Source organism: Patella vulgata, chromosome 8, assembly GCF_932274485.2.
Source record: "Patella vulgata chromosome 8, xgPatVulg1.2, whole genome shotgun sequence".
Classification (NCBI taxonomy): Eukaryota; Metazoa; Mollusca; class Gastropoda; family Patellidae; genus Patella; species Patella vulgata.
Genome location: NC_065886.2, coordinates 24,620,620 through 24,631,214, shown reverse-complemented (window position 1 = coordinate 24,631,214; position 10,595 = coordinate 24,620,620). Strand labels below are relative to the sequence as shown.

At 35.5% G+C, this 10,595-nt stretch overlaps 1 long non-coding RNA gene across 1 annotated transcript; it reads right to left on the bottom strand.

Moving 5' to 3' along the window:
* Window positions 1-2,496: 2,496 nt before the first annotated feature.
* On the bottom strand, window positions 2,497-9,515 carry LOC126830284 (uncharacterized). The gene is made up of 3 exons (XR_007683788.2): window positions 8,831-9,515; window positions 5,167-5,223; window positions 2,497-2,557 (listed from the first exon to the last, which is right to left on the bottom strand). It is a non-coding gene; the product is annotated as an uncharacterized LOC126830284 (long non-coding RNA).
* Window positions 9,516-10,595: the final 1,080 nt, after the last annotated feature.

The window sequence follows — 10,595 nt, the reverse complement described above, 5'->3', positions numbered from 1 at the left end:
CCCAGGTTATCTGTAAATACAGTTTTATCATACAGTTTCTCTGGAATTCTTGTATCAGAAAAATAAAGTTATATGTTTCTATTTTAACCTTGTCGACATCAGCATAGCAAAAATTAATACTATAAGTGTCAAATGTTGGTCTTAAAAGAAGATAGACAAGTCTCAATATCGATGGGAAATAAAAAAATGTTTTATGTTTGTTTCAAAATGCCATTTATTGTTTAATTACAATAACGTGATATGTATATTTACCCTCTTAATATCTCTACTGGTACGATATTCTGGTGATGACGATATTGACAGTTGTACTTCAAAACCTAACTGAAATGTTAAATACAAACGATTAATTAGGGTCGTATGTATGCCTAAAATGTTTAAATTTCATACAGCTTACTATATATTTTTATTATCCTTACTATAGAACTTTCGTTGTTTATTCAATACCAAACAGGTTAGTTAATCAAAATGATACCTCACTCAAGTCGGATCTAGTGGAACGATTTCTAAATACACACCAAAGACAATAAAAATGTTAGTTCGTTTGTGATGGTCATACCAATTGATTCGAAGTTGAAGAAATGAGCTTCGGTGCTGTACTAGGTTGAAGATGTTTCCATCAATGTGTACACTTTTAACACCATACCTCGACTTTTCATCTCATTAAAACGACCAGAGACACTTTCCCTCCTGTCAACCCCGCACGTAATATCGCTAACAAGTGAAAACCAGGCTTTTAAAATCCCAAGGGTTCTTATCGGCACATACTGCAAGATTCGAACCCACATTCAAGATTGGCAAAGAATGTGAAGCTTTCTCACAACACATGTGGCTACCGTAAACTTTAGGGACTGCCCACACCCATCTTTAATAGAAGGTTTGACCTCGTTTTAACTTGATCAAGGCCTTCGCGTGTAACCTTATCTTTATCATCTTAGCGTGACTCTTACCACATTTCGATGTCTAAGTGTTTCAACAACTTCTTAATCGATATCCCCCCAAAAAACAATACTTCTTAATCTGAGTGCGAATTACATTATTATACAGTGCATTATAATGTATTATGATAGCTGAAATATATACAGGATAAGATTCGTAGATGTCTAGAACAATTTATGATTGTTATTATTACATGTGTAGGTCTGTAATCGCGATAACGCTTAACTTAAGCTATCTCCTTAGTTCTATCAGCTTGATAATGGCATATTCGTGTTTCTCGGCCCCACAACCCCTGAAACGACATAATACACTTGTATGTTGCTATTGGTATTGAAAGAATAATTTTCGAGCTAATTTCTGTCGCCAGTTTGGATTTCGGCTGCCACATTTTTGATCAATCGTTTGTGAGATGAACCGGAAACAGTCCAAAATGAGTCGGGTCTTTTCGCCATCAATGTTTGCCGATGTCAATTTCAGACCCGTGTTTGGATTATCGGTCGGCTTTCGTGGAGTTGGCTCACGGCAAACTACAAATATCTTCACTTGGGCCCCTTCTATCTGATACCATGGTCAAACCTTATTCCCCGAGAAATGGTCACGGATTTCGGGGTTGTGTCCCGACTACGCGTAGATTATTTATTATGTGTAGCAACGGTACTTGACACTATCTATCTTATCGTCTAATCTACTTGATAATACAGCAATAGGCAGATTTAGCTCTTAAATAATAATGCACATTAAAGACTGTTTACAACGTTTGATATTTACTTACACTAGATCTTTGATGCGATTTTTTACCATTGTCTTTATTTTTGTTAACTGGTGTTATATCATCTTGCTGATAATATCTATAATACATTAATAAAAATGTTACTGAAATCAAACAATAATGTATTAAACATTGGAAGATAGTTTTCAGACGTTTACGATTAAAACCTTGCCCATGAACAATATTTGATTCTTGCGCCACTTAAAGGCGGCAACCAGAACCACGATCACGTTGTTTCAGCAATAGAGTCGAGTGGCACTGTTTAAGGACCACACCAAGCAGATGTTTCCGCAACCATGTGATAGCTGTGATGTTTTTCTTCTGGAAAGATGTGTAGTTGTCTTTGTAGCTGTCACGATTGGCGGACATATATGCCATGAGATTGCTGTATACGCTTGACAGCCCTATTTTATATCAGAAATAAACTTTCTTTAAAATAATGTCAATAATAAATCAATTGCGCATCAGTTGGACACAGGCCCCGAGTTCACAAAACATTCTCAGACTTAAGTTAAGAATTTACTCAAAATTTCTCGCCTTATTTTAACTAAAATATAGCCCTTTATAAAACTTTTGTTGTTTTTAATGTATCAAATACATCAATAAGAAACTATGCATGTGCATTTTTTATGCTTCTGGGTCAAACATATTTCTCATAAACAGTGACTGAAAGTTGAGTAAATTCTTAACTTAAGTCTGAGAATGATTTGTGAACTTGGGGCCAGATGTATTTGGACTCTAATTTAAGAAGTATTTTCGGTACTACTGATGTTATACATACCTGGACTTTGGTATACATGTTCTATTTATTAACATAATCAACTTGATTGCATGACGAAATATATCTATAACCTGTAAAAGTATACAATAACATGAGCACTGGTTTATTATAACAACTTAATACCCCATGTTTTCAACGCAATACAGATCATTTAATCAGAAGGGGATTTGGTCATTGGCCTAGACAGATCTGCAAAACAACAAAACAAAACAAAACAAATCGGACGTCTTTTATCAATCCCAGAGTGATTAAGGGCAGCCTCAAACCTTTAAAGAGTAAGATAAAATAAATTTCAAAGGACTTTAACAAACCAGATTTTGATTTAAATGTTACGAAATTTCAAATTTGCCCTTGTGCGTATACAAGGGGTATTTCGGGACCCCACGAACATATCCTTAACGTTTGTGAGAAACTAGTTCATAATTGTTTAGCGAGAATTTTATACATTGTCAACTACTTAATTTTGAGTACAATGCTGCAAATAGAACGGAAGTGAGGCAGTGGCAACATTCATCATTTGACAAGAAACTACGAGTATTACATTATCGTACACGAAGGGTCTTATGGACCCCCTCCACTTTCTTTTCAACATTTTGCTGGTTACAAGTGTCTAATCTGTTGGAATCTCTTACTGATGATATTGTGTTGGTCATTCTAGCAATCTAGATCTGAAAGCAAATCTAGGCACTCTACCAACCCCAAAATGACAATTAAGTTATTTGTAGATTTCTATGGTTTCAAAAATACCTTATAATTCAAATATTGTTTACTCTGATTGACTATTATTCAGTCTATATATGGCGCTGTAGTTTGGTCGTATTTGAATAAAATTATGCATCCAAAACCCAATTTATGTCCCGGGTCTTAGATTACCCCTTGTTGTCGACAATGTTTTTCGTGCAACTTGTCCGCACAAGGGTTAATATTTTAAATTGAATATTCATAATGACAATCTACAAAATCGCGCTGTTTCGAATTATTTCTGTTGATTCTATTTTAAAAATGCCGTTGCTGCCACTGTATCATTATACATTTTCTACAATGAAACTAAAATAGATGAACAGACTTTTATTTTGATACTCTAGTTCGTCGGAAGACAAAATCATAAACCATTAAATATTGACCAAAACAAATAAGTGTAAGGTCCTAAATACTTATATAGGGGAAAACTAAACCTCATAAAGAATTTCATTACATTATTAATTATTGCAATGCCGAATTGCAAAAACCAGATATATATCAGACATTTTCCCCACAACCCCCACCACCACCAACATTACATTACAAAAACCAAACCCATTATTGAATAAAATTCAATTTGACACGTTGTGCATATCATCACCTTTGTTTCTTATATTTACATTATCAAATATATTACACGGTTTTATGGACTGGGTGGCCCAGTGTAGTTCCCCATGACGGCAGTGCCCAAAAGAACCTTATGATCTGGAAGAATTATAGCTAATAGGGGTAGCCCAATGGGTATCGAGTCAGGCAATCTTTTGTGACACTTTTCTACCTCTTGGATAATAGTCTCCATCATTCATATATTCTAAGAATATTAGTCTGGATGGGTTGTCAACATTTGAGAATAACTAGGTCATTGACTAGGTTATCTGGTCTTTTAGATTATCAAGAACAAAATCTAAGGGAGGTAACTAGTTCGAGAACAAGATGTCGACGCCCATGAAATTAATTCAAAAATTGTCATTTTAGAAAATCCATTTGCATTGCCTGTTCAATATCCAACATTCTTTTAATATTAATGTTCATGGACCATATCTATGTTTTCTTTTTTTAATCCTAATTGGTCGTTATGATTCATGATTGTTTACGGGATTTATTTCGGTAAGGGGCGCAACTCTTTCCTGACTTAGCGAAATTTACTGGATAATCAACCATATAAAAATCCAAACTCTTTAGATAATGTTGACAACTGACTCCGACTCTCCGTACGTTGAAGACTAGGGGGTTCTGGGTGACCGATACTAGTTGGATATGGGTCCCGAACGACGTTAGGAAGGGATATGGGAATGGACTTTCGTCAGTACGTCAGTATTTTGTTTCCGGAGATTATCTAATAAACCGTTTCTGCAAGACAACCTTATGAAACATTGTACACATAACAACCTATCGTAACAACTACAATTCGTAACGCTGTGATTTCACTTTGAACATTGTCTACGATATCTACAAGGAGGCGGGCGTTAAGGAATACTGAAATCTACTTGCGACTTTGTTATTGTCTACAGGTATATACTGTTGTTGTTGTTTATTAACGATTTAACGTCCAATACATTAAATATGATATTATGGACAGGTTGATTTAATTAACTGGTATATACTGTTAATAAGATATATTAATATGATGTGTAATTATGACTAGGTTATTTACCTTGTCCATAAAGTTATGATATGAATAACCATATGACGATTAACACAGTAATGATGTTATAGTATAATCTTTGGTTTAAATCCAGAAGCTAAACAAAAATTGCTCAACAAATTGAATAGTGAAAAATGGTATAAGATGTTCTATAAAAGCTAAGCATACACTACCTTACAACTTACAATGATATCTAGTAAAGTAAAATGAAGATATACTTTATGATTTTGTCATTTAGCAGGGAATAAATTCGTTTTTATTTTTTGTAATTCTTTTGAAAGTATATTTTGTTACCTTCCAATTTGTTCGTCTTGTTTTCTTTCTTGAATCAACGTCTTCGGCAGAAACCGACTGAAATAAAGAAAATGGTGATAATGTATTGATTTAGTTTGATCTAATAATTATATTGTTTTGATTATTGATTAGACAAGGTCCATGCTTTTAAAGTCTTATTTCAAAGGATTAAAAGAAAGTTGGTTGGTTTATCAATTTTAATTTCATTTTTACCTTACTGAAAACACAATCGGTTAAATGTATCTCAACATGGACTTTTTCTATGAATGTAAAACCCCATAAAACAACACATAAAATTCAATAGAGGGAGTTCCATTTTCCAAAGAGAAGGTGCCGTTTAAATAGCCCCCGGGTCAAATATACCGCTGCTATACAAAAGACTCTAAATAAGGGTATCCAAAGAACCAGTAGGACCTACTGTATATTTATAAATATGTTTTGTCAAGATCTATGGGTCAAACACGGTGTCAAAAGACGGTTGAACCACCACAATACTGCTAATCCTAACCCGCTGGCTAGTGAGTATGCGCCACTGTCATTATTTCAGACGTTAAAGGGACAATAACACTCTTGCTGGCTTGAAAGCTCCAGAAAATAAATAATTTCTCTAAGTACTAGATGTTTAAGTGTCCTACCTGTTGTGTAAATTATCCATTACATCCTATTTTACTTGTCCAGAGGGTTCGAAAATATTTTTAAATCGAAGTTTCATTTGAAAAGGTTTACGTTAGACGTTTCAAACCATTATGTTGAATTTGTCAAAATTTTTGATTAAGGTGTGTTAAGATGAAATTTGTATCATCAATTAATTGAAATATTCTAAAATAGTACAATTTGTTGACCAGAATAAAGATTGGGACATATTATTCAGTTACAAAAAGAGTGGTATTGAGCCTTTAAGTTAACACGAGACAATGACGTAATAGATTGTGACAATGGTGATGACGATAATCAGCATGACGGTACCAACTATGAATAAAGTTTGGATATTATCGATGAGTTGATAATGAGATTGGTGATTGTGAACTGCGGCGAGTGAGTGATTGCCGGACGTGATTCATCATCGATAGACCTATTAATCCAAATACTAGACTACAACGATTGGAATTGATATGTGCTATCGGATGTCCTACAAAAATAAGCAAACCAGGCTTCATATCATTCACATGTCGTTATTAATATTTGATTAAATCGCCTGTCCAACCCCGTGGGTTTTCTCCGGGTCCCCCAGTTTCCTCCCACTACTAAGAACTCTAACGCACAAGCGAATTAGTGAAATAAAATTAAAATTGAACCATATGTTAGTCCCGAAATGACCCAGTTTGTGTCGAGTGGACATTACCCCCTCTCTCTCTCTCTCTCTCTCAGTTAATTTCGAGACAAACGAGAAATAGTCCGCACATTCCCTTTGTTTTTATTCATTCTATACTTAAAGATACATTATGGGAGATTTGATAACCAGTTGGCAGTTCTCACTATAACAGTTAAAAACTAGATAATGTAAAGGCAATTTGCTGAAAATGTCATTCAAATTGATCCACTATGAACCAAGAACTAAGCGATTGAAATTTCCGCCTAGCCTAGATCATCATTACTAAAGTCAGTACGTTAAACAGCATAGTCTCGATTATCCATTTAATCGTTAAATCGTGAAGGAAAGTTATGCAGTAAATCGGCTCATAATCCACTAAAGATCGCAAGCTAGTGGTCTGGATAGGTTAATTAATGTCTAATTAAACATGCATTATGCAAGAGCAAAATCTGCTTATTACAAGTCTTTCTTTAGGCCTGAAATGTTATCTAAATTATCAATTAGACATTAATTAACTTATCCAGACCATAATAAACTCTCGATGTCAAGGCTAGCCTTCGATGTTGGCTGGATTAGATTCCTATATGCCGCTAACGGCCATTGATAATTAAATTAAAAAAAAGTGTATAATCGAGACTATGCTGTTTATATTAATGATTTTAGTAATGATGACCGAGACTATGCAAAAATTTCTCACGCTTCTTTCTCGGCTCATAGTGGATCAATTTGACTGAAATTTTCAGCAAATTACCTTTACACTATCTAGTTTTTAACTATTATAGCGGCGAGAACTGCCATCTCTTTATCTTATCTCCCATAATGTATCTTTAATAATTTAAATAACATTTCAGGCCTAAAGAAAGAGAGAGAGAGAGAAATGGGGTTTAACGTCCACTCGACACAAACTAGGTCATTTCGGGACTAGCACATGGTTTAATTTTATTTCAATAATTCGCTTGCGCGTAGGGGTCTTTAGCAGTGGGAGGAAACCGGGTGACCCGGAAAAAACCCACGAGGCTGGACAGGCGACCCTACTCTTTGTCACGTACAACCGGGGATTCGAAACCACGCCAGTTGACTCAATGACAGGTCTTATGATACAGCACGCACGTGCTAACCATTCGGCCATCCACCCCCTCCCCCCTAAAGAAAGACCTGCAATAGACAGATTTAGCTCTTGCATATTGTATATTTAATAAAAACGTGGTAATATTGTAATATTCGTCTGGAATATTGTGCCTTTTAAATGTGTGTAGATCTCAGCGTGCAGAGATCAATTGTTTAATTACAGATAAAATGCATAATAATCTTACTGTGATTGACTGTAATCAGGATTAAGTTGTTAATCCATGATTGATTTTCTATTGACAGATCTAACTAATCCCTGGTACAATTTATTTCCTCAAGGTAATTAAAGATAAATCAAGGCAAAGGTAAATAATGATTTATTCGGGTCGATTCACGAATCAATTCACTGGCGGTTTATAATATGTGTCTGTGTAAGCAATATTTTCTGACATCAACCCAAGAAAACACTTGAGAGAGAGTTAAACATCCACTCGACACTAAGTAGGTCATTTCGGGACTAACATATAGTTCAGTTTTACTTCATTAACTTGCTTGCGCGAAGGGGTCTTTAGCGGTGGGATGAAACCGGCGAACCCGGAGAAAACCCATCTAGATTGACAGACGACTCTACTCCTTGTCACTTTTAGTCGGGGAATAGAAACCACACCACTTGACTCAATGCCAGACCTTATGATCTAAAGCGCACGCATCACAGAAAGAGAGAGAGAGAGAGTTTAACGTCCACTCGACACAAACTAGGTAATTTCGGGACAAACAATTCTATTTCATTATTTCGCTTGCGCGTAGGTTCTTTAGCAGGGATCCGGAGAAAACCTACGAGGTTGGACAGGCTATCCTACTCTTTATTACGTATAAGCGGGATATCGAAATCACCCCACTTGACTCAATGGCAGACCTTCTGATCTAACTCAAATTTTGGGGATGACTGGAAAACATTTAATCATTCTTTAGCTTGAAAAGGTGCCAGTGTTTCCCAACAATTCCTGGAATTTTGACATAACAATGCCAATTTCCCAAGTTCACTTTATCATTGCATCCACATTGAAAACGGAACACATCTATTAACTTTGAACTGCATTATCAAATTAAAAAATTGAAAATCATCTGTAACGCCGAACCAGTTTAATTTTAACGTTGGGAGAATATTCTTCGCAACTTCGCCAAAATAAATAAGGAGCTCTTTCCCATAAGTATGTGCAACAGTTTATTACTCTATCCAGTTACTAAATGCATCTAAAAGATTAACATTTTAATTTTACTTACCATAATTTTATTGCGTTGTTCTGTAGTTAAAGCAGTTAAAAAATCTGGTATTTTAGCTCTGGGTTTCACCATTGACTGTATCTCCTCTAGTCTCTGTTGTATTGAATCTAAAGGGTCGTCTTCTGGAAGATAAATAGTTAATTTATCCTTAGTTTGAACAAATTTCTTCTTCTGTCTTTGTTCTTCCTCTTTTAATAACCAGTTATGTTCCACCTCTAATTCGGCATGTCTTTCGGCAGTTTGACGTGCCGTTTTGGGCGTTTGGGTTCTCTCTCGTTCGATATCCATAATATCAAATTGCGATTTGAATAATTCCGATTTCCCTCTCGCCGACGATTTCTTGAAATTCGATTTTTCACGGGGTAACGGTAGCATCCCTGGGTTCTGTATATCCGACGCCATGTTGAAAGCCGTTACGTCAGGACCTTGGACTCTGAGTTCTAATCGTGGTAACATGGCGCTTGCTGCTGTGAGAACAACGGCTGTATCATAGACAAATACGTTATGTTATCTATCAATGGAATTATTGATATTCCGTAATAAAGGAGAGTTTTTACTGGGAACTAAAGTCTCCTTTAGGCGTTAGATCGATAGTTTACGACAGGAAACGTTGATCGATTCTAGCCAAAGGATCCATGAACGTTAGACACTAGAAATCTATAAATGTAGTCGAAGCTCAATTAGCGTAAAGTACCCCGCCATGAATCAACACTTAATTAACATTTAACTCTTATCTTAGCCTTTTCGCTTAGTTTTTAAACAGTCTACAAACACAGACTGAGTGGAACTTATCTTTGTAAGTCAATAAATGAACGTTTAAGATCAGTTCTATACAATGACCACTTGAATAAACTCAATCATAAAGTCTTCACGGTCATAATGAACAATATTATGGAACAGGATAATTTCGTTGTCTCATATGAAAATAAATATCGAAATTGATGTCTCAGAATGCCCTCTTTATAGTTGCTAACGTAAATAATAAACCATTTCTTCTCCAAATAACATTGTATTCTTGGCTAGACAATTTTTCAATTAAATTTTCGCAAGAAATTACATTTCTATCCCTCTGAAACCGACACACGTCTATGAACGATAACACTTCCCCAAATCTAATTTCTGTCAGTTCCACTCCGAACACACAAACCAGTCGCTCTACTTCGTTCGTTGTATATTAAACTCTGTTAACAACTTTCTCAACCATTTTCACACACGCTTACTCTTCTCTAAGGCAACAAACATTAGTCTTGATAATGGAAATAGTTGTCGGTTAATGCTAACGCGAATGTGATGTGTTAGGGTTCAGCCTACACGAATACTAATCCGCTACAACAGATTAAAACTAAAACCAAATCCGTGTTACGCGAAGTCCTTAATCTAACTATATGTAGTCTGTAAGATTAACACCCTTGATCATATATGAGATTTAATACACGTTGTCACCGATTTACCCGATCATACTATTATTAGGCCAATAAAAATACACCTTGTTCATATCATGTTTCAGCTGATTAAATCACAAACTAGCTAGTCGGCCTTTTGATATGAAGCTGTGTGGGGCTGAATTATGAAGTGTTTCCACAAGAAAAGCACGGTCAGTTGCTTGACATAGTATAATTGTTGAATTAATAGACAATGATTTAGTCTAAATGCTACAATAACCACACATAATGAACTGTACATGACTACAGCATGGCCAGTCCCAAAAAATGGAAAGCGTTAACTACGTGAACCCAGATTAGGACAATATCAATGATGAACCAAG